This window comes from Bos indicus x Bos taurus, chromosome 3, assembly GCF_003369695.1.
Source record: "Bos indicus x Bos taurus breed Angus x Brahman F1 hybrid chromosome 3, Bos_hybrid_MaternalHap_v2.0, whole genome shotgun sequence".
NCBI classification, from domain to species: domain Eukaryota; kingdom Metazoa; phylum Chordata; class Mammalia; order Artiodactyla; family Bovidae; genus Bos; species Bos indicus x Bos taurus.
Window position 1 is genome coordinate 14,310,002 of NC_040078.1, and position 24,444 is coordinate 14,334,445.

Below are 24,444 nucleotides of genomic sequence, written 5' to 3' on the forward strand. Positions count from 1 at the left end.
TGGTTGGATCTCCTTGCAGTCCAAGGGACTCTCAAGAGTCTTCTCCAACACCACACTTCAAAAGCAACAATTCTTCGGCACTCAGCCTTCTTCACAGTCCAACTCTCACATCCATACATGACCACAGGAAAAACCATAGCCTTGACTAGATGGACCTTTGTTTGGCAAAGTAATGTCTCTGCTTTTTAATATGCTATCTAGGTTAGTCATAACTTTCCTTCCAAGGAATAAGCGTCTTTTAATTTCATGGCTGCAGTCACCATCTGCAGTGATTTCGGAGCCCAGAAAAATAAAGTCTAACACTGTTTCCGCTGTTTCCCCATCTATTTGCCATGAAGTGATGGGACCGGATGCCATGATCTTCATTTTCTGAATGTTGAGCTTTAAGCCAACTTTTTCACTCTCCACTTTCACTTTCATCAAGAGGCTTTTGAGTTCGTCTTCACTTTCTGCCGTAAGGGTGGTGTCCTCTGCATATCTGAGGTTATTGATATTTCTCCCAGCAATCTTGATTCCAGCTTGTGCTTCTTCCAGCTCAGCGTTACTCATGATGTACTCTGCATAGAAGTTAAATAAACAGGGTGACAATATACAGCCTTGACGAACTCCTTTTCCTATTTGGAACCAGTCTGTTGTTCCACATCCAGTTCTAACTGTTGCTTCCTGACCTGCATACAAATTTCTCAAGAGGCAGATCAGGTGGTCTGGTATTCCCATCTCTTTCAGAATTTTCCACAGTTTATTGTGATCCACACAGTCAAAGGCTTCGGCATAGTCAATAAAGCAGAAATACATGTTTTTCTGTAACTCTCTTGCTTTTTCCATGATCCAGCGGATGTTGGCAATTTGATCTCTGGTTCCTCTGCCTTTTCTAAAACCAGCTTGAACATCAGGAAGTTCATGGTTCACATATTTAACTTCTATGCAGAGTACATCATGAGTGACGCTGAGCTGGAAGAAGCACAAGCTGGAATCAAGATTGCCGGGAGAAATATCAATAACCTCAGATATGCAGATGACACCACCCTTATGGCAGAAAATGAAGAGGAACTAAAAAGCCTCTTGATGAAAGTGAAAGAGGAGAGTGAGAAAGTTGGCTTTAAAGCTCAACATTCAAAAAAAAAAAAAAAAAAGCTCAACATTCAGAAAACTAAGATCATGGCATCCGGTCCCATCACTTCATGGGAAATAGATGGGGAAACAGTGGAAATAGTGTCAGACTTTATTTTTTTGTGCTCCAAAATCACTGCAGATGGTGATTGCAGCCATGAAATTAAAAGACGCTTACTCCTTGGAAGGAAAGTTATGACCAACCTAGACAGCATATTAAAAAGCAGAGACATTACTTTGCCAACAAAGGTCCATCTAGTCAAGGCTATGGTTTTTCCAGTCGTCATTTATGGATGTGAGCGTTGGACTGTGAAGAAAGCTGAGTGCCGAAGAATTGATGCTTTTGAACTGTGGTGTTGGAGAAGACTCTTGAGAGTCCCTTGGACTGCAAGGAGATCCAACCAGTCCATTCTAAAAGAAATCAGTATTGGGTGTTCATTGGAAGGACTGATGCTGAGGCTGAAACTCCAGTACTTCGGCCACCTCATGAGAAGAGTTGACTCATTGGAAAAGACTCTGATGCTGGGAGGGATTGGGGGCAGGAGGAGAAGGGGACGACAGAGGATGAGATGGCTGGATGGCATCACCGACTCAATGGACATGAGTTTGAGTGAACTCCGGGAGTTGGTAATGGACAGGGAGGCTTGTCGTGCTGCGATTCATGTGGTTGCAAAGAGTTGGACGTGACTGAGCGACTGAATTGAACTGAACTGAAGATGTTTTTCTGGATCTATCTTGCTTTTTTGATGATCCAACGGGTGTTGGCAATTTGATCTCTGGTTCCCTTGCCTTTTCTAAATCCAGCTTGAACAACTGGAAGTTCATGGTTCACGTACTGTTGAAGCCTGCCTTGCAGAATTTTGAGCATTACTTAGCCAGCGTGTGAGATGAGTGCATTTGTGTAGTTTGAACATTCTTTGGCACTGCGTTTCTTTGGGATTGGAATGAAAACTGACCTCTTCTAGTCCTGTGGCCAGTGCTGAGTTTTCCAAATTTGTTGGCCTATTGAATGCAGCACTTTCACAGCATCATCTTTTAGGATTTGCAAAAGCTCAACTGGAATTCCATCACCTCCACTAGCTTTGTTCGTAGTGATGCTTCCTAAGGCCCACTTGACTTCGCATTCCAGGCTGTCTGGCTCTAGGTGAGTGATCACACCATCGTGGTTATCTGGGTTATGAAAATCTTTTTTTATATAGTTCTTCTGGAAAATTTAGAAAATATTTACAAGGCAAAAAACAAAGGGGGGCTTCCTTGGTGGTCCAGTGGTTAAGAGTCCTCCTTGCAAAGTAGGGGACACTAGTTCAGTCCTTGGTCTGAGAGGATCCCACATGCCACAGAGCAACTGAGCCCATGCACCTCAACTACTGAACCCACTGCGCCCACGTGCCGTGACTACTGAAGCCGGCCCCTGGAGCCTGTGCTCCCCAGAAAAGAAGCCATCACAGTCAGAAGCTGGCACACTGCGCCTGGAGAGTAGCCCCTGGGCTGCGACTATAGAAAGAGCAACGACAAAGACCCACCAGAGACAAAAAATAAAATAAATACATAAATCTTTTTTAAAAAGAAAAAAAGGTTAAAATAATTCATGATACCATCACTAAATGATAGCTACTTGTAACATTTTGATGCATCATATTTGTAATTAGAATCACACTATGCATCTTATTTCATTAACTGCTTGTTCCATTTAACACTGTAAACATATCACCATATTAAACGGGATATACCCTAATTTACTTAATCTACCCACTATTAAATAACCATTTAGAGGGTTAAGTTTTGATATATAAAAGAATGCTATGTTGCAAATTCCTTGTAGGGGGCTCTGTTGACATTGTTCTCTCTGGGTCTTTTTTTTCCTTTTTTTAGTATCTTAGTTACCTCACCAAGGATCAAACCTGTGTCCCCTGCAGTGGAAACACAGAGTCTTAACTAGTGGACTAGCACAGAAGTCCTGGATCTTTTCCTTTAGTGAATTGATCCTCCCTTCCTCCAAATGACTGATGGGGTTAATGATTTGCAGAATCTGCCTCCCACTGACCAGGACACTGGACTCCAGGTTCTAGAATAGACACAGACTCTCTTCCCGTCTGCCATGAGAATTTGAATTCTGAGGGCGGCACCCAGGAAGGGAAGCCAGTGGTAGCTGAGTCACCAGCTGGCAGCACGGTAAAGAGACAGCCACCAGTTTCTGGCACTGAGATCCCCAGAAGGGTCAGCGTGTCACCTTTCCCAGCACAAGTCACCTAACCCCTTACAACCCTGAGTGCCCCTCAGCATCTCCCAGCCAATCCCTGCTTGCTCAAGTTCTTCAGTGCCATGTTTTATTATTTACAAAGATTCCTTCCTGATTCATCTTAGTACCTAATCTTTATGCCTGGATTTATGTTCTCAGACTATATTCCTAGAAAAAAAGATGCCGTGTTGAAGGGTAGGCACTTTTTGTATGTGACCTAACGACTTCCAGAAAATCAGTATCAGTTAACACAGAAAGGGGGCACAGAACGTGAGAGCAAACTGGTGCAGCTTGCTGGGGCCAGGAGTCCTGGGTCCAGCATGAAGCCCAGCATGACTTGCCAGTCAACCTAAACCTGCCCTCACGGGACTGTGAGACCCCTCAGTTGCCTTTCTACCACCATCAGTGCAGCATAGGTGGCCCCTTCCTCTGCAAGGAACACACATTTAAAAAATACAGGTTGCCAAGACTTCCCTGGTGGTCCAAGGGTTAAGAATCTGCCTTGCAATGCAGGGGATGCGGGTTCGAACCCTGGTTGGGGAACTCAGATCCCCACATGCCTCCCAGCAACTAAGCCTGTGTGCTTCAACCTGAGGGAAACAAATAAATAAAAGAACTTAAAAAAATAAATGAAAATAAAAAATACAGATTTCCAAATGCAGTGTGGTACCCTGGACTGGATCCGGGAATAGAAAATAAGACATTAATGGGAAAACTGGTGAAACTGAATAAAGTCTAGAGTTCAGTTAATAATAATATGTTAATATTGGTTTCTTAGTTTTAACAAATGTACCATAGCAATGTAAACGGTTAACCGTAGGGATAGACAGGAACTCTCTGTACTGCTTCTGCAACTTTTCTGTACATTTAAAACTATTCCAAAATTAAAAGTTTATTTAAAACTGTATCACACCAATTTAGAGTCCCACTAAGAGGGCATAGAAATGTTAGTCTTACCACAACCTTGCCAACAGCAAGTATTTTTAAAAATTCAGTCTTTCAGCAAATATTTATTAAGTACCGTCTATGTGCCAGGCACTATCCTAGGTTCTCGGGACATCTTTAAACAAAGCAGACATAGATTGATGCCCTCATGGTGTTGACATTGTAGCAAAAAAGACAGATATTTTGGTCTGTTAGAAGCAAAAAGTACTTTGAACAAGGATTTACTGTATAGCACAGGGAGGTATACTCGGTTGCTTGTCATAAAATATAATGGAAAAGAATTGAAAAAAGAATATACATATATAAAACCGAGTAATTTGCTGTACATCTGAAACTAACAAAATACGTAAATCAGCTATACTTGTTAAAAAAAAAAAGAAGTAAGGACTTCCCTGGTGGTCCAGTGACTAGAACTCCAAGTTCCCAACGTAGGGGGCTCAGGTTTGATCCCTGGTCAGGGAACTAGATCTCACATCATAACTGAGGGTTCGCAAGCTGCAACCAAGATTGAAGGTCCCACATGCTGCAAATAAGACCCAGCACACTTCAAATAAATAAATTAAATTAAATAGATATTTTTTTTAGAAAAGAGAGAAAAAGAAGTAATTCTACTTTGGAAAAAGTAGAATAAGGAGCAACACAGGTGAAGAGAGAATAAGGGGTGGGCTACGATTTTCAACAGGGTGATCTAGAGAGGCTTCATTGAGGAGGTGACGTCACAGCAATGACCTGAAGGAGGTGAAGAGGTGAGCCATGCGGATGGCTGGAGGAAGGGTCTGAGAGATACAGTGGAAGGACGGATCGCATATGGCCTTGTTGGGGGCTGTACAAGATGTGACAGCGACCAAGCTCACCCCAATCCTCAACTCCTCTGCTGCATTCCCCAGCCCCTTGCAGCTAGACGGGACTGTAAGAACAGTTTGGACCGATGAAACATGAGTGGACGTGTAATGTGTCACTTCCAGGTTGAGGCAATAAAAATCCCACATGTGATTCTCTGGTCTTTCTTTCCCTCATTTCCCACTATCTGCAGTCCAGATAGTGCCGCGACAAGATGCTAGAGCCTTCATCAGCCTGGATCACTCTTGAGTGACTGCATAGAGCAGAACCTCCCCCTACTAACTAACCAGTGTCATGAGCTGAGTCACCAGTTGGTGGCAACCTGGAGAGATAGCCGGGCGCAGGCACCGAGACTCATTATGTTAAGCTACTGAGATTTGGGGAGTAGTCGTCACTGCACCACATCTTAGCCCGTCTGGCCTGACATGGAAGGACTTGGCTTTGGGTTAACTGACTCCATTGTTTCTTTAGAAATTCAAGCATGATTGTTCAGTCTTCATTTCTTTGGTAATTACTGAATATGGCTTTTGAACTATGGTGTTGGAAAAGACTCTTGAGAGTCCCTGGAGTGAAAGGAGATCAAACCAGTCAATTCTAAAGGAAATCAATCCTGAATATTCATTGAAAGGACTGACGCTGAAGCTGAAGTTCCAATACTTTGGCCACCTGATGCGAAGAACTGACTCATTGAAAAAGACCCTGATGCTGGGAAAGACTGAAGGTAGGAGGAGAAGGGGAAGACAGAGGATGAGATGGTTGGATGGCATCATAAACTCGAGAGACATGAGTTTGAGCAAACTTCGGGAGATGGTGAAGGACAGGGAAGCCTGGCGTGCTGCAGTCCATGGGGTCACAAAGAGTCAGACATGACTGAGCAGATTGTATCTTCTAACATGGGCATAACAAATTCTCCCATCCCCCGTGCTCTTCTTACCATGGCATTGACACTCCACCCATTGAGAGGTGGCCTCTGTGTTCCCTTACCTTCAAGGGGCAGGCCTAGCACTACACTGAAGATGAAGCTACGTGACGTCTAAATCTAGGTCATAACAAATGCTATGCCTTGCATCCTGTCTCGATGGAACATCTGCTCATGGAAGCCCACTGCCATGTTGTGAGGAAGCTGAGGTGACCCAGAGGAGTCAGGCGAGCGTGTTCCAGTTCACGCTCCCAGAGGAGGTCCTAGCTGACAACTACACGCGTGAGGAGGCCTTTGGGAGTACTCCTGCCACTGTCTGTCTGCAACCTCATGAGAGACCCTAGGACAGAACTGCTGGGCTGAGCTCAGTCAAGCCCAGGACCATATGACGTGATGAGGAGGAGGAGGAGGAAGTTTTAAGCCATTAAGATTTGTTTTTTTTTTTTTTTTCAGATTATTGAATGAACTTAATCCATGTAGGATATTTGAAAGAATGCCTGACACATAATATGCCTCCAATAAATGTTACAAAAATTACCTGAAATTTCACCTCTCAGAGAAAATTACAATTAAGATTCTGGTAAATGTCCTTTCCAGGAAACACAGCAGTTTACTTCTTCAATTGTGTATACAAATGAGACCGAACTCTACATGATGTTCTGAAACAAATGAAACTCAGTCTCTGTATACACACATCCCATCAGTTCTGCTTCTCTGGAGAATCCTGACTAATACAGTTTATTAGGTTGCTCAGCTCAAATGTTTATTGACTTTCTGTATTTATTTTCTTTTTATCTTTCCTTTCTCTCCTCTTTTTTCAAAAAAATTTTATTGGAATATAGTTGCTTTACAATGTGGTATTAGTTTCCACTGTACAGAGAAGTGAATCAGCTATACATACACACATATTCCCTCTTTTTTGGATTTTCTTCTCATTTAGGTCACCGCAGAAAATTGAGTAGAGTTCTTTGTGCTAAACAGTAGGTTCTCATTAGTTATCTATTTTATACTTAGCAGTGGTGTATATGTCAGTCTCAGTCTCCCACTTCATCGCAGCCCCCTTTCCTCCCTTGGTGTCCATAATTTGCTCTACAAGCCACTAAGTTGTTTTGAAAATGTTTATTTATTTGGCTCTGCTGGGTCTTATTGTAGCACGTGAGATCTTCGATCCTTGTTGCAGCATGGAAGCAGCTGGAGCATGTGGGATCTAGTTCCCCGACTAGGGATCAAACCTGGGCCCTCTGCATTTGAGGCACAGTCTCTTAGCCACTGGACCACCAGGGAAGTCCCTCAAAGCCACTAAGTTTCAAGGTGGTTTGTTATATAGCAATAGATAACTACAAGAGTGAGGCTGAACATTTTCATTATTCTTACCTAATATATTGAAGTATTTTTACACAAAGATACCAAGCCTGCCTTTTCCCTTTCCAGATAACCATTGAAAAAGGATGAGGCAATGGATGAAACTACCAGAGATGTCCCTCAGAATGGACTCAGAACAAAAATGTTCTCAGAATAGCTGTTCAATTAACACATATAGGTACTCAATAAATACTTGTTAAATTAATAATCTTATCCATAGAAGGTGTGGAGATATTGGTCGAAGGGTAAAGACCTAGTAATAAGAGGAATAAATCTTGGGTCTAATGTATAGCATGGTGACTATATTTAACAACACTGTATTCTTATACCTGAGAGTTGCTAGGAGACTTTTCTCCTAGCAAAGACGGAGAAAAGTGTCTGTTTTTTCTCACAAAACACACACACACAAATGATAATTATGTGAGGTTGTTGGTGGCATTAACTAAACTTATTGGATAATCATTTTTCAATACATAATTATCAAATCATTGCACTGTACACCTTAAACTTATACAATATTATATGTCATTATAGCTCAATAAAGAGAATAATAATAATAACCATATTTCTGTATCTTGTTTAAATATATTATAATCAATCTAATTCAGTGTTTTCATGAAATTCAGATGCATTATACAGCATTCCCTAGAAATACCAAACTGTTAAATAATTTTATTTTAAAAGGCTTACAGCAAAGTTTTACTTTTTCCTTCTCTTTAGTTTCCTTTAAACGAATAAAATAATGTGTATTGCATGGATGCTCAGTCACTCAGTCGTGTCTGACTCTTTTCAACCCTATGGATTGTAACCTACCAGATTCCTCTGACCATGAGATTCTCCAGGCAAGAATACTGGAGTGGGCAGGAGATGCCAGAGCATCAGGTTTGATGCTGGGTCAGGAAGATCCCCTGGCGAAGAAAATGGCAACCCACTCCAGTATTCTTGCCTGGGAAATCCCATGGACAGGGGAGCCTGGTGGGCTACAGTCCATGGGGTCGCAGAGAGGTGGACAAGACTTAGTGACTAAACAACAAGCATGATACGCGTGAAGGTAAGCTAAAATATATTTGCATCCCATTTTCCCTAGAGATAAGGTTTACTGGTAGTTTGGTATGGATTCTTCCAGATCTTCTTTCTATATATTTGCATTCCTGGATATGAACTTTTTGTGGCAGAATGTATTTTCCAAAAATGGCCGTGACAACATTTCCCATCCCACGTGCTCTTTCAAAACCTTGACACACCCCATCAGGCGGAGGTTCTGTCCTCCACACGCCATCAGGCGGGGGTTCTGTCCTCCACACCCCATCAGGCGGGGGTTCTGTCCTCCACACCCCATCAGGCGGGGGTTCTGTCCTCCACACCCCATCAGGCGGAGGTTCTGTCCTCTGTCCGCCTGAGCACGCCTCTCTGCCTGCCTCACTAAAGTGTGACGAAAGTGATGTGAGCTGACACCAAGGCTTGTCATAAGAAACAGTATTGACTCCCCTTGGCTGTCTGTGTTAGGACACATACTTCCAGAGCTGTAAGCCACACTGTAAGAAGTCTGGCTACCCTGAAGCCCCCATGCCAGGGAGATCACAAAGACAGACTAGAACCCCACCTCCTTGAATGTTCCCACCCCCGGTGCCAGACAGGTGAGGAAGCTTTCATGTTAACCCCTGTCAGAGTGGGACAGCGTGAGACCTGAATGAAAAAGCCACTAACCATTGGGTAATTGATTAATATATATATACACCTATACATGCTTATTTGTATAAATGACCTGCTATTACATAGATGTCTCTGAGACTTGTTTTTTTTTTTTTTTTTTTACTTTTAACTGAAGGATAATTGCTTTACAGTATCATGCTGGTTTCTGCCAATATCAACATGAATCCACCACAGGTATACGTATGACCCCTCCCTCTTGAACTTCTCCCCCACTTCCCTCCCCATCCCCATGCCTCTAGGCTGTTACAGAGCCCCGGTTGAGTTTCCTGAGTCATATACCAAATTCCCATTGGTTATCTATTTACATATGGTAATGTATGTTTCTTTGTTACTCAGTATGTCTCACCCTCTCCTTCCTCCCCTGCCACCATAAGTGAGACTTGTCTTTTGTGGGATCTTAGTTCCCCAACCAGGGATCCACTGAAGCTGTGCCCCCTGCAATGGAAGGGCAGAGTCTTAACCACTGGACCACCAGGGAGGTCCAAGGTTTGCTTTTTGCACTGAGCAATTTCTGAGACTGTTGTGTGTCAGTGGGCTCAGATCCACTCAATATTTTGTAAGGCTGTGCAGTATTCCATAGCATAGATATTGCATAACAGAGCATAGAGAATTTTCAAACATCTTTAGCTGTGTCCTCCCTTATGGCAGAAAGTGAAGAGGAACTAAAAAGCCTCTTGATGAAAGTGAAAGAGGAGAGTGGAAAAAGTTGGCTTAAAGCTCAACATTCAGAAAACTAAGATCATGGCATCTGGTCCCATCACTTCATGGGAAATAGATGGGGAAACAGTGGAAACAGTGTCAGACTTTATTTTGGGGGGCTCCAAAATCACTGTAGATGGTGATTGCAGCCATGAATTAAAAGACACTTACTCATTGGAAGGAAAGTTATGACAAACTTAGATAGCACATTCAAAAGCAGAGACATTACTTTGCTAATAAAGGTCCGTCTAGTCAAGGCTATGGTTTTTCCAGTGGTCATGTATGGATGTGAGAGTTGGACTGTGAAGAAAGCTGAGCGCTGAAGAACTGATGCTTTTGAACTGTGGTGTTGGAGAAGACTCTTGAGAGTCCCTTGGGCTGCAAGGAGATCCAACCAGTCCATTCTAAAGGAGATCAGTCCTGGGTGTTCTTTGGAAGGACTGATGCTAAAGCTGAAACTCCAATATTTTGGTCACTTCATGTGAAGAGTTGACTCACTGGAAAAGACTCTGATACTGGGAGGGATGGGAGGCAGGAGGAGAAGGGGACGACAGAGGATGAGATGGCTGGATGGCATCACCGACTCTATGAACATGAGTTTGGGTGAACTCCGGGAGTTGGTGATGGACAGGGAGGTCGCAAAGAGTCATTCATGGGGTCCCACTGACCCCATTCATGGGGTCCCCATTCATGGGGTTGCAAAGAGTCAGACACAACTGAGCGATTGAGCTGAACTGAACTGCCTCTTCAAAGGAAAAGACTTCCTGGAAACTCACGGTTTAAAACAAGTCAAATAAGCTGCTGGTCCAAGCCAGTGCCTCTCCTCACTAACCTCCATACAGGGAGAGGCCTCTGAAGAGACTCCTAGCTTTAGATGACATTTACAAATCAATCACCTTGTAGAGGGTCTAAGGACAGGTCAAGCTGTGCTTGTCTATCTATTTGTTTTGTTTTGCTTTAATTTATATTGGAGTATAGTTGATCCAGGCTTCCCGGGTAGCTCAGCGGGTAAAGAATCTTCCTGCAATGCAGGAGAGCCCAGTTTGACTCCTGGGTCAGGAAGATCCCCTGAAGGGACAGGCTACTCACTCCAGTATTCTTGGGCTTCTCTGGTGGCTCAGATGGTAAAGAATCTGCCTACAATGAGGGAGACCTGGGTTCAATCCCTGGGTTGGGAAGACCCCCTGGAGAAGGAAATGGCAACCCACTCCAGTATTCTTGCTTGGAGAATATCCCATGCACAGAGGAGCTTGGCAGGCTACAGTCCATGGGGGCCCAAAGAGTTGGACACCACTAAGCACAGCATAACTTTGATTAGCACAGCAAAATGCTGTTAGTTTCAAGTGTACAACAAATGAATCAGTTATACACACACATATATCCACTTTTTTTTTTTAGATTCCTTTCCCATACAGGCATGTGTTGTTTTTTAGTTTGTTTGTTTTTTAATTCTCTCCCTCTCTTTTTAAGGTACAATGGACATATAACATTGTATTAGTTTCAGGTGTACAACATAATGATGATTCAATATTTGTATATATTGTGAAATGACCAGCACAATCCACGATCGCAATGTAGTTCCAATTTTCTCTTGTGAAGTTTTTTGCAGTCTTGAACGTACATTCGAATCACCCCTGAAATCTTGTTAAAATGAACGCTGTGATGAGTAGTTCTGGAGTGGGCTGACCTTCTCAGCAGTGCTGACCGTCTTCCAGGTGATGCCCGTGCCCACTGAGTCAGGGGTTACCAAACCTCAGCTAGCTCCTGATGACCCTTGCTTTCCTTGCTCACCTTCCAAAATGGTGTGGGGGTGGGGTTCAGGCCTGGAGTTTTGAAAACTGATCTTTCCCTCCTCCTAAAGACTGGAAGCTCCTATTTTCACCTCCAGTCTTTGCTTCCCTTCTGTTCTCCAGGATTCTTCACAGACCGGGGAAAATGCTACCACAACCATCTGTGCAAGGTCCCTCGATGCTGAACTTCATGGGGTGGAGACCAGAAGTCACTGAATGAATGGGCTATAGATGTGATTCTCACTTTTCCAGAACTTCAGTGCTTTCATTTCCACTTTAAATATCTGATTTAGGAGAGAAATGGGTAGAGAACGGGTGTTGGGAATTGTGTTCCCTCTGTCATCTGTCATCATTATTCCGTCTGTTCCAGTAGAGGACTCTTTTTTGGCCCTTTCTTGACACTTTTGCTCTAAACATGACCTTCCTCCACCCTGCCATGAGAGAGAGAGAGAGAAACCTCTGCCATGCTTTGAGCATCCTGGTACTATACCAACAGATTTGCACCACTCTGGCATCTGGGCTCAGTTACACACAATCCTCTCCTTCTGTAGGGGATGGAAGGAGAGGGACTTGGTAGCAAGGCACATTTACATTACTTATTGTAATATTTGCAGTAGTTTATGAGTATCACCCTCACATCATCACTGAGGAAACTGAAGCTCAAAGAGGGTCAGTGACTCATCTAAGGCCACACTGCTAGAAATGACTAGCTGGGATTGGATCTCAGATCTGCCTGACTCAGCCTTCTCCCCAGGTTTTCTCCCCAGAAATCTGAGCAATTCCGAGGTCCCTGTGTGACCATGCTGGGTCTCTCAGTGCGCTTTTCTTCCTCATTAGCAGCTGCAGCACTGAATTCATGAGAGTCCAGTTCCAATTACCCACCGAGGTCTCCCCTCTGTGTGGAGTCCTGGGCCCCTCCAGTGTTCCTTCTTTTGGAAACAGTGAAACCATTTTCTCTCTGACCCTTGACTCGCCACAGATGGGCCTGGGTTGGAATCCCACAGCCACCTCTCGGACAAATATGCACACATTCCTTAAACTCTCTGTAAAATAAGGATGATAATTGTATGTCAGCTGAGCTATTGTAGGGTGATGAGAAGAGGGCATCTAATGCCTTTCAGAGTGCCTTGCATCAGGCAGGAATGAAAACAAAACAAAGCTTATACCTTTTCTATCCTTGATTTTTAAACTTTTTCATGGATAAGGACTAAGACAGCCTCTTATTGGCCCCTGAGTCTCCCTAGCAACACAGCCTTCCTGGGGCAAGTGGGGAGTGTGTGAGATGAAGTGATTTCCCAGCTCTTACTGAGAGCGGGGGTGGCGGGCGTGGGGGAGTGGATGTTTGGGGGTAGGGGGGGTGTCTTCCCAGGGGGAGCAGTGGTAAAGAATCTGCCTGCCAATTCAGGAGATGCAGGAGACATGGGTTTGATCTCTAGGTTGGGAAAATCCCCTGGAGGAGGGCATGGCAATCCACTCGAGTATTCTTGCCTGGAGAATCCCATAGACAGGGGAGCCTGGCGGGCTACAGACCATGGGGTCGCAAAGAGTCAGACACAGAACACAACAATAATAAATAATAACAGAGCAAGAGGGGGCTGAAGCACACCCTGTTCCCTATGGAATTTGGGGACCATACCCGGACAGACCTCCAGAAGTTATTAACCAGTATGTGCAACATGTGTGAGTGGAGGGCAAGGGGGAGAACCAGAGTTTGGCAAGACACCAGCAGGCAGGCTGGCACTCCAGAGGGGCTGCTGAGCATGAGCCACCATGGTGCCCACCCCCTGTCACTTCCCCAGTGCCCTGTCACAGGTGCTCAATAAACAATTGTTAAAGGAAGGTGCTCTCTGGGGACAGGGGCTGGCTGAGCCGATGGAGGAAGCGGTGATGGCCCTGAGTCCACACTGCATGAAGGCCTGAGCTACTTCCTGACAGACTTGTTAGAGGTGCGGGTGAATGAGCGACAGGGCTCATAGGAGAAAGAGTATACTCTTTCCTATTGATGGTTGCTTCTGTCAAACTCCAGCCCACCTGAAAACAAATTTTAAGTAACAGAATGGAAATAATGAAATACAGTGGAGATCTTCAGTTTTGAGAACAGTTTGGAGATCTTCAGTTTTCCAGAACGAGTGAGCGACCCCCACTACCACACTGCCTCTCCTTTATGGAGCCTCCATCAGACTTGGGAGGCCAACACAAGGTCAACCAGACTCTCCATTCCAACTCCTGCCAAATTTCTACCCTCTGGCCTATGCATTTCTGCAGAAACTCCTTTAAGCGGATGGGGCATTTGACCCCTTCTGTCACCTGATGAAAAATGCTTAACCTGGTCTTTTGTCCCCTAGCTCGCATCCCCACCGCTGACTGCTCTCAAGAGATAGTCTGAGGAGTATATCACAGACAAGTGCACATACAGTCACAGCACCCTGGAGAAGGACCACACACTTACATACTCATTAACATGTGGATTGACAAGTACCTCTCTCCTCTGTAACCCATGAGGAGAGGGAGCCTTGAGTCTCGGCCACTCTGTTCCCTTACTGTCTCCCTGCCTGCCCTGCCCCCTACAAACGGTGCCAGGGCCCCCTCCTATGCTGCCAGGTACACAGCCTCTAGTTGCTTAGCAACGGCGTGCCTCTCCTCCCTGTCTCAGCAACCTCTCCATAGCTTTAGTATCAGCCACAGCAGGGAGAGCCAGGCTGGACCTGACAGGAGCTGCTGCTGCTGCTAGGGAATGTGTGGGGAAAAGTCCCCAAATAGGCCCAGGTTCTTTTTTAACATTTATGTTCCACACTGACTCTCAGAAAGTCCTGCCACCCTCCCTTGTCCCCAACTTCTGCCAGGCCGCTGATTCCCCCTCCCAACTGGACATCTCACCCCACTGCTGTGCTCTCTCTGCCCTGGGTCTCTGGATCTGTCCCATGTGATCTGTTCCTCTTTTGAGGTTCAAGGCCCCTGGTAATTCCTTGTAATCCTGTAACTCCATGTCCACAGGTGTCTATCTCTGGGGTCTCTGTGGTTGTCCCAGGCTCTCTTTAGGCCCCTCCTGCTTAGAATGAGTAACTGTCTGTCTCCCCTTCACTAACACTTATCCCCTCACTCCCCACCTCCAAAAACTGATCACTGTGATGACCCCATGTTGCCTTAGCAACCATGACCACACCCCTTGTTTCTACCTTTTCAGGAAAAGTCTGTGGTGGGAGGTGCCTCACAGAAATGACCCCCAGGCTTTCTGCACTCAGCCAGCCCCCACTTCAGGTTCAATGGAAACTGACATTGAACTTCTGGCTAACCAGAAGAGGACTGGCTCCAGAAAAGCAAGTCCTCTCTGCTGCTCTCCCTCCATCTCATCAGCTATAATGTCAGAGTCCCAGAGAGAAGCTCTTGCAGAGGCTCAGCACCTGCAGTGGGCAGGAACCCGCCCACCCAGAACAGTGCTGCCTAGCGCTGCCCCAGCTGACAAGAGTGCCTTCCTAGGGCATGGCGACGATCCCCCTGTCTGTGTCACCTGGCCTGATCTCTTTACCTACCCCATCTCCCTCAGTCCCCGAGGCTCGGGTCTGACGATATCATCTGTGGATTAAAAACCAGGACTAGGGAGCAGTCAGCAAAGAGATGGCTGAGAAAATACTTCCAGAGTAAAGGAAGATGGGGTGGAGCCCAGCTCCTAGGCAGGGTTGGGTTGGAGGGATGCTGAAATGAGGGCATGAGAGAGATTTAGGGAGGGAGGCCTGGATTCTGCCTTCTAGCAGAGGAAGCCAGCAAACAGCAGATGGAACTTTCAGGCAGGAGGCCGGACCGAGTGACCTCACCCAAACCCTGTGGTCTGCTGCTATTGCAACCTGGCGAGTCTCCCAGCTCTCCTGGGTCCCCAAGTGGGAGAGCTTTTTATAGTTCACTCCCCAACTTGGGTTTGAATAATTAAACAAGATGGACAGAAATAGAAGCCGGACAGCTAAGGCGGGTTATTTTCGGGTTTTCTAGAACACAGAGTGCTCCTGGGCGGCACCCCACCCCTGTAGGGGGTGGAGCCAGCATGACGGCGATGGGAGATTCCTGTGGGGGAAACCCACCCGCATCCCCCAGGGTTCCTTGGGGTGACAGGTTTGCTGTCAGCCAGAGGAGGGTCTCACCGCTTCTTCCTGGTCTTCAAGGAAGGAGAGGGCTCTCTCAGCCTTCTGCTCATAGCTCCACCCCTGGCAGGAAGTCCCTTCTGTTGTCTGTCAGCCCTTCTACTTCAGAGATGGTGACAGATATTGAAAATCAGATCGATAAGCAGCTTCAAGACAGACTGAATCAGGAGGAGGTGGCTACAGCTCCTCTGGCCAAGAAGCTGGAATCAGGTGATAGGAGGTTTTGTGTCCCTCTCCACCCCCACTCCCCATATATCTGTTGGGAAGCCGTGGTTGGGGGGAGGGGGATGAGGACTGGCGTGGAGGATGGGAGGCAGAGCAGGAGAGAAGAATTGAGGGTGTATGTTGGCGGACGGGGTGGCGAACTAGGCTCCAGAGAAGAAAAGACCAAAGCTGGATTAGTGTCAGGGCTGAGAAACTCTGAAGGGGCAAGAAGCTCTCCTCTTCTAGCTCCCTGGTGTCCTGTGTTCCTGGCATATACTCAGCCTGGGTTTGCTGGGACAGAGCTTTAGCAGCTGAGCTGGGGATGGGGAGCGGTGGGGAGGGCCCCCTCAGTTCTCCATTGCAGACCAATCATTTGTGGCTTGTTTGCATAATACTTTTGGTTCAACCGCAGAGATTAGGGCCTCACCCCAACTCTACCCTGAGGCTTTAAAAACCTGGGGCACAGAGGGGGCACTTGTCATGTTTTCTCCCTTTAGATAACAATTTCAGGGGTGGGTTTGGAGGTCAGATTTCAGGAAATACTGAAATACTCATTCATTCGTGTTTATTCATTCAACAAACATTTCAAAAGCACAACTCGAAGTCTTGCCTTGTGTTGGTGCTGGGAATAAATTAGTATGGCAAGCTCCTTACTCTCAATTAGCCTGAAGTTTAGTAGGGAAGATGGCCATCTTAAAACCTACTCTCCACCATTTTTGAGCGCTTACTATGAATTAGATACCATACAGGAACTTCGCAGAAATTGTCCCATTTAATCCTTATAACAAGTCTGTGGTCTAAGCAGCATTCGCCCCCATTTGACAGTTAGTAGAACCGAGAAGAGATCTGTCCAAAGTCACAAAGCTTGTAAACGGAATTGGAACCTGTGTGCACGTGATTCCAAGTTCTGTGCTCTTAACCAGTGCCGTTGTGGTGGCTAACACAGGAAAGAAAGATGTAAGTTCATTAAATGCCGTGGATATTCAAAAGAGAGCGAGACTGTCTTTAGCTTTGGGTATGTGCTATGCGTGGTTGGGTGGAGCAATCAGGGAAAGATGTGTTTTTGCCCTGTACTTCATTCATTCTACAAATTCTTAAACTGAGTATCTACATACTCCGTCCTTTGCTCTTGGTGCCGAGGATCCTGAAGTGACCGAAGTCCTTGCGCTGTGGATATGCTCTTCAGGGACAGAAGAAAGGCTGAAGTTATAATTGGGCAAATCGTAAAGCCAAGTTGCCTTTACCCTCAGAGTTGTTCTGTTCTCTCCCAGGGACAAATACCCAAATTTCTGGGTAATCTAGAGGAAAGACCCGGCCGTCCTACTCTGGGAAGTCCTTCCTAACGTCTATCCTGCATTTCTTTCTGTTCCAATAGATTTCCCCACCTCGCATTTCATTTCTCTTTTTCAAGGCCAAACCTCACAGCAGTAACCCGGCAGGACGAAAGCGTCTGGCCCTTTAAGGCCACCTTCTTCCCCCCACGTGCCGTCTGGTTGGGCTGGCGACGCTGACGCACGCGTGACGTCAATGGCAGCTGGCGGAGTCTGGGCACGAGGAGCGAAGTTGGGATGGGGGTGGAGGGGCGAAACCCAGAGGGCGGTTTATTTGCATTTAAAGGGGCCACTCCAGGGTTGGCGCTCAAGGCTTTAAAGATTCGTGTATTTGGAAAACTTTCCGTCTTGCGCTAGGGGACAAGAAAAAGGCGTGGTACAGCTAAAATCTGTCGTGACTAGACTTTGCGATGTCGATTATGTCCTTCCGCGGAAAGGGCGAAATAGTCCCTCGGTGCCGGGACTGGAACCACGTGACCTGGAGGGGGCGGTTGGGGGGTGGGGAGAGGGAAAAAGGGAGGAGCTGGGGAGTCGACTGTCAGGCTTGGTTTCAGCTGCCCCCACCCCCACATCCTGCCCACCCTCCTGCAGCTGCCACCACATCCTGCCCAGCCGGGGGCAGGGAACTCGTGTTGGGGGGCACTGACCCAGGACCCGGCTTAGGCACCCCGTCCCTGCCCCCTTCAGTTCCAGGGTGGGGCATCTGCCCTTTGCCCCGGGCCTGGCCCCAGGCACCCTGGCTCTGAGCTTGGGGGACAGCTCTGCCAACAGTCTTGGACTCCTCTCTGCCTGACTCCTCTTCGCGCCCTACCCCCAGCTCAGAATGGGACTTGTTCGGTCCCAGATCAGAGCCCCATCCCTGGCCTAGCACAGTTATCAATAGACAAATAGAGGTGTTCAATAAAGTTTTTTGTAATCTTAACTCAGTTACACAGCTACAAACACATAAAGAAATTCATGCAACAGAATGCTGAGTGCATACCATGCCAGCCCCTACGAAGCTCAAAGTTGAGTTAAACTGCTGCCCTCAAGGAGCTCAAAATTAGCGAAAGACAGTAAATTAGAAACCAAGAATGCCAGTACAATGAATGCATTGTGTACCGATGAGGTAGATACAAAGAATACAGTATACAGAAGAACAGGAAAACACAAGTTCTCATGGAAAATGTGTACACAGAAGAATCACCAGTATATTACGTGTGCTGATGGCACAAGCAAGGTGGAAGATGTGGGGAGAGATTGGGGGCCTTTGTTGGGATTACTGGAAAACTGGGAGGAAGAATGATCAGCCCAATGGAAAGGATGACATGGATGGAGGTGAGGATGGAGATTATCCAGATGGCTGTGGAGAAGGCAAGAGGGGTTAACCAAACAGCCAGACAGAGGCTGAAACGGTGGTAATGGAGTCCCAGAGTTCCATAGTCAGGACAACAGTCAGGAGAGCAGCAGCCCTTGTGGATTAGGCAGACCTTTCCAAATTAAGTTGTACAGGGGTGTTTGGGGAAGCACGAAGCAAGGGAGCTGCTGAGGTCCCTTTGCCATACAAATAGATGAAGATGATACTGTACAGAGGAGTTTACACACTTTTTAGAACCTTGGTGGGCATTTGTCTAACTCCTAGGGGATTTTATGGCAACATTAGGTGACTTTTCTCTAAGAAAGATGAGTTGGTAAAGGGAGAGAAAGATAAGGGAGACCCAGGCGTCTGAGCCTGTCTAGGCATTTTTCACCTAGTGCATCCTGGGATGGGTCGTCCAGAGGCTAGAAGAAAAAGATATAGTGAGTCATTTTCCGGAAGTCTTTGTTATAGTCTAATTTGCAGCAGTACTCCCTAGATCCTTTCTTAGTTCTCCATGGAAATCAAGACCTCATGTTTGTTACTTTTCCTTTCCTATGAAGTTCTCTCTATAAATAAGTGTATATGTAAATCCTATTCCACTTGTAATGTCAGCCTGTTCTACTCTTTCCTACTCTGTTTTCTACTGGATTATCATTTCAGCGTCTCAGGGTCCAGGATACTCCATCTCCTCTGCTGAGCTTATACCTCCCTTCCTTTCTCTCTCCTGCTCTTCCTGGCCCTTTATCAAACCCTCCCAGGTGACTCACCTACCTTCCTTCCTCATTCCTTTGTTAAGGACCCAACATTCCAAGGCAGGGAGGACCAGCTGGCCAATCACAGCCCTGACAAGCCAGCCTCGGGCTTGAGATTGGCTGAGCTGCGGCTGGCGGGAGGCTCACCACGTAGATATATAGGATATTGTGGAGGGGGCTTCTGGGAATCAGCTCTGGGAAAGAATTTGTACCGGGATCGTTGATGTTTTGGGAGAGAATCCTTCAACTAGAGCTGGGGCCAGAGGGGTCTTCAGCTGGGAGAGCCTCGAAACTGAAGCAGGCTGATTGACCCAGCTCTCTTGGTCTCCTGGGACCTGGTTGCCCCCTCCCCACTTTAATTTTTTCCTGTGATCTGGGACCCAGTAGTCTGAAGGCTTAGTTCCCAGGCCCGTCCCTAAGAAGTCTTTTCTAGCAGCCCTGGATCTCTCCAGTCTCAACATTCTGCTTTCCCGACGTCGGAAACAGCCGGAAAATAAACACCCTGATGACTAAACGGTTTCTCCAGCTAGAGCCTGGGGAAGCACTAAAAATAGAGGCCACAAGTGAGGGGAGGTTCCCCAGTTGAGGGGTGGGGGGGTGGGGGGGCACTTTCCCATCGTGCTATTGCCACAGCCCCAAACCTGGCACAAGGCTCTGTTCTTCTCAGAGTCCTTGGGGACCAGGCAGATGGGCTCCCCCTGCTTACCCTGAGGTCCTTCAGGTAAGCCAGCTGTGCCTGATAGGGAAGACAGACATCTTCTGGTGCTGGGGCCCCAACTCCTAAATCTAATGGGGAACTAAGAAGCCACTTTTGGGGTCAAAATGGGACAGTTTAAATCAGGTTTCCAGAAGGAGCGGTCAGGTGGAAGAGACAGAAACCAAGGCCAAGGAAATAGCCTGCTGGCTTCCTGTCTTAAAACATAGACAAGCCTCCAACCTATTTGCAAAGCAATTCCACTGAACTTGCCTCCTCCGAGGCTCCTGTGGGATAATGGGCCTAACGGGGTCTTGCCCTTGAGTTTATTATAAAGCAGCATGGGCTATCATTCAAAGCAATCTACTTGTATGTACTAATTTAATCTTCACACCAACTTATGAGTTAGGTACTATTATCATCATCTCTATTTTACCCATGGGGTACAGGGAAGTTAAGTAATGTGCCTGTGTTCCAGTTAATAAATGGTGGAATAAGGATTTGAACCAAGATAGCTTGACTCCCCCAAAGTTGATGCCTCTAATCACCATAACATGCAGCCCCTTTCAGGGATATATTTGTCTTAGCAACCCTTAACCTAGAATTGACTCTTTGTCCAGTAAATCAGACCCAGTAGAAATCAGAGTATGTGAAGAACTGAGTGCCCTTCTGTTCTGCAAGGTTCTTTGAGATCTAAGCCAGATTCCATCATTTCGTCAAGCTCAAGGTAGGAAGCTGACATTGGAGTAACGGGGAGTAAGTCTGACAGGGTCAGTTGTCCAGTACACATGGCACCCACACTCCTGTTGCAAGGCAGGAGAGGATTCACCACACCCTGGAGCAAACAGGAATTATAAACTTTTTAAAACAGCTACTACTGCTTCTTTAATAAGATGCTTTTGGGCGTTTCCTGTGCTGGGGGAAATTAAGGTCACACCCCTTTAAATTGCCCCCTCGGCTGTAAGTGCTCTGGGGCCGCAGGCACCCGGGATTAGGTCACCCAGGAACTATGAGCTGTCGCTTTAAATTGCTGGGCGTCAGCCGGGTCCCGGGAAGGGAGGGGGCCTGTCACAGGTAGAGGGAGCAAACGAGCTCCCCAGGTAACCCCCTAGAAATGCACCTGTCTCTTTAAGTGGGGCTTCGGCACCACCCTAAGTGAGAGAGATGGAATTTTCTCAACACCTAGCATCTACCCTAAATTTATCTACTAAGACTCCCACCTCCAACTCTCTCGGAGCTTGGGGGTTGGGGGAGTTGTCGATATAGCTTGAGAGCATGGGAGAGTATACGCGGAGTCCGCTGAACCTCCCCGGAAAGGACCTCCTCAAGCGCATGGTGGCAGCAGTGCTAGGCAGCCGTCCCGCCGGCTAAAGCCGGCACCACGGGCACGGGCTGATCCCTTTAGAGGCCTCTGAGTCTTGCCCCCCCACTTTGTCTTGCTCTGTCGCTTCCTCCCTCCCTCCCTCCCGGCAGGCGGAGGGATCTGCCGCTGCCGGCGCCGCAGCCTAGCTTGGAAGGGCGGTGGGGTGGGGGCCGACCCTGCCCGGCCCGGCCGGCCCGAGGGAAGCGAGGGGCGGGGCCGCGTCTCCGGGACCGCCCCTACTCCGGCCCCGCCCCTCCGCCCCCACGGGTTCCTCCCATTGGCCCCCCCGCCTGTCCATCACCCCCGTTCCCCCACCCCTCAAGCTAGGCTGAGCTGTGCCTACGTCGGCCTCGACTCCCGGGGGCTGGAGGAGTTACCTTTGGAGCCTGAAAGGAGGAAGGAAGCAAAATATCAACAACAGCCGAGGCGGCTCGGGCGGTCGGCTCTGGTCCCCCGTCTGCCTGCCCGCTCGCGCGCCCACGACGGGGGCCCAGGCCCCCCGGCGCCGCCCAGGGCCCGCGCGGACGCCGTCCTCACTAATTATTCCCCCTGCCCGGAGCTGCGGCTTCCAGGTGCTGAAGAGCCCCGGGACTAGGGGCGAGAGCTACCCCCTCCCAGCCGTGACATCCTCCCTTCCCCCAGCGGGGCCGGTGAGTAAAGAAAAATAATGCGCCTGCCGCTTTAAGAGGCCCCCTCCCCCACCCCGTCCTGAGGTTGGGGTGGAGGGTGGTCTAGACCGTCCCCCTGAGAGGTGGGATGGGGTGGCCTCCTGGGCTGGGAGGAACTCGCGGAGCGGGCTCTTTTCGTGTGGCGTTGGTGGGAGATTACATGGGGGACTGTTTGGGTGAGGGAGTCGGCTGACGGGGACAAGTAGAGTGGGCTGTAATTCCCTTGGGTGTTGGGATCGGGGTGGGGACGGACGGCTTGGGGGCGCGCCGGTCTGTTGGTGTCCCGGGGTTACGGCGGACCCCCCAGTGGTCTGGGAAGGGGCGCCATCCTCAGAAGGGGTCTCCGGTGACAGCCAGGAGCGACTGACATTTTAACAGCCGGCCCTCCCTCCCTCTCCCTCCTCGCGCCGCCTGTTCCCTCCTCCTTGGCCCGAAATGGTGCAGAAGGGGGCCTGGGAGGGCGGCGGGAGGGTGGGGGCGGGGGGAGCCGCAGCTGTTTGGGAAGCGGGGGAGGGAGGGGGGATGTTGTTCAGATGACACCAGGGTGGTGGGTTGGGGTGTGTGAGTGTGAGTGTGTGTGTGTGTGTGTCCGGGGCCCGGGCTTGCCCGGTGCCTGTGGAGTTGGGACGCGGAGTCACCGCGGAGGTGGCCAGGCAGGGCCTTTCCTTGGGACCTCCTCGCCCTCTCCTCCCGAGACCCCTGATCTGGTTTGTCAGTAGACCCAACTGGAGAACCCCCGGCCAGAAGTTTGCAGCTGTTCAACATCTGGGCGAGAGTTCTCCAGTCGCTTTCTTCACCTATGGCAGGCTGAGCTGGGCTGGGAGTGGGGGGTCTAGTGAGTGTTGGGGGGCTTTTGGGGACGGAGAGCCAAGGAGACTGAGATGCATCTAGTCTTTTACTCCAGTGCCAGCCCCTTTCCTGTCTGGTTTGGTCTTACAGGCAGGGTCTCCTTTCCCCTAGTGATTCAAGCTAATCTCTCAAAGGCCTCCTGAGGTCTCTCCCTAATGAAAGGAGGGCTCCTGAGTGTGGGCACCCTTGGAACCACTGACTTAGGTTATCCCAGGTTTGTCCTTTGAGTGGGAGGCTTTCTCTGCCTCTTTTTAAGCAGCTCATTGTTGGTGGGTTGGGGGAGGGTACAGTGGGTGGATCCTGTGTCCCCCTTTTCAGTGCCCAGCCCCCTTTTGAGGTCTCTGTAGCCTTGGTTTCTTTGGTTTGGGTGAGTGGTCCTCCCCACCCCTTCCCCCCATTCCCTCTGTGGGTCTTCTAGGCAATTCAGGGCCCAGCCTGGACTATGGGAAGTTTAACGTCTGGGGTGGTGACCTTGGGCTGCTCTGGCCTCCAGATAGCAGGGGAGCCCAGGCCAGCAGGAGATTGGGTGTTTTGAAGTTAGGGAGCTGTCCACCTCCCACTCCCCTCCAAACCCCCAACAGGGAAGTCTTAGTAGTCAAGGAGAGTGTTGAAAAAAGCACATGTCAGTGTTCACAGATGTCCACCCTCCTGTGGCCGCCGGGTCACACCCGCCCCAGGACTTAGCCTGGCTGTCCCAGCTCCCACGGCATGCCTGGGAATGAATTTCCTTCCTGTGGTTTCCCAGTGTGTTGGGCAGAAGATGGGGGTGGGGTGGGATCAGTGTGAAGGTGGCTGAGTACCCGTTTGTATAGAGTGACTGGGGAATCACTGGAGTTCATGTGTAAGTCTTTCCCCACTTTGCCCAGCAGACATATGGACCCTTGGGTCTCAGTGGTCATACTCTCTTTGTTGTAACTTCCATGCCACCCCTCTCCCAACACTACCAGTAGGTGTTTGTAAATTTGTGTGTGTGTACATTTGTAAAGGGAAGGGTTTCTGATTTCTCTGTGGGAATGGGGAGCTTTTACTTACACTCCTTTAGAGGCCAGAGAGGTTGTTTTTTAAATCTGAGGTCACACAGCAAGTCTGTGTCAGTGCCTTAGTCCAGCCACCACTCTCAGGCATGGCTTCATAGCAGGGAGAGACCTCAGGAAGGAGGACTCGGTCCTTCCCCTTGGAGGCCCTGGTCCAAGGGGAGAAGCAGGGCCCTGGTAACGGGGCATGGGCATGGGAGGTTCTGTCTGCTGTACCCAGTGCCTGGAACACAGTAGTGGAGGACTTGGGAGTGTGACGGGGGTGCCCGTTCCCCCCTACTCTGTACCCGCTGTCCCTGTGCTGGAGGAGCCTGGGCTTCCCCACTCTGCCTCTCTTGGCTCCTGGCTCTTCTCATAGGCTGGGAGATATGATCGTCTTTCTGGCTGCTTGTTACATAATCTCTCCAGAAGGTGTTTTTTTGTGTGTGTGTGTTTTTTTTTTAATCTTTCCTGGGTTTTT

At 48.3% G+C, this 24,444-nt stretch overlaps 1 protein-coding gene and 2 long non-coding RNA genes across 6 annotated transcripts in view; 2 read left to right on the plus strand and 1 right to left on the minus strand.

Moving 5' to 3' along the window:
- Positions 1 to 11,252: 11,252 nt before the first annotated feature.
- On the minus strand, positions 11,253 to 15,773 carry LOC113885042. Its single transcript, XR_003509112.1, has 2 exons — positions 15,691 to 15,773; positions 11,253 to 11,901 (listed from the first exon to the last, which is right to left on the minus strand). It is a non-coding gene; the product is annotated as an uncharacterized LOC113885042 (long non-coding RNA).
- A 49-nt stretch (positions 15,774 to 15,822) lies between these two features.
- Positions 15,823 to 17,673, plus strand: LOC113885038. The gene is made up of 2 exons (XR_003509109.1): positions 15,823 to 15,960; positions 17,366 to 17,673. It is a non-coding gene; the product is annotated as an uncharacterized LOC113885038 (long non-coding RNA).
- A 4,065-nt stretch (positions 17,674 to 21,738) lies between these two features.
- MEF2D (myocyte enhancer factor 2D) overlaps positions 21,739 to 24,444 on the plus strand; it is a 33,055-nt gene continuing 30,349 nt past the window's right edge. For 2 of the 4 annotated variants that reach the window (XM_027530164.1, XM_027530180.1), the window contains exon 1: positions 21,741 to 22,083. The gene's annotated coding sequence lies outside the window, so the exon portion shown is untranslated. Of the gene's footprint in view, positions 22,084 to 24,444 lie in introns of all 4 variants that reach the window. The other 2 variants (XM_027530175.1, XM_027530189.1) reach the window with 2 other exon arrangements.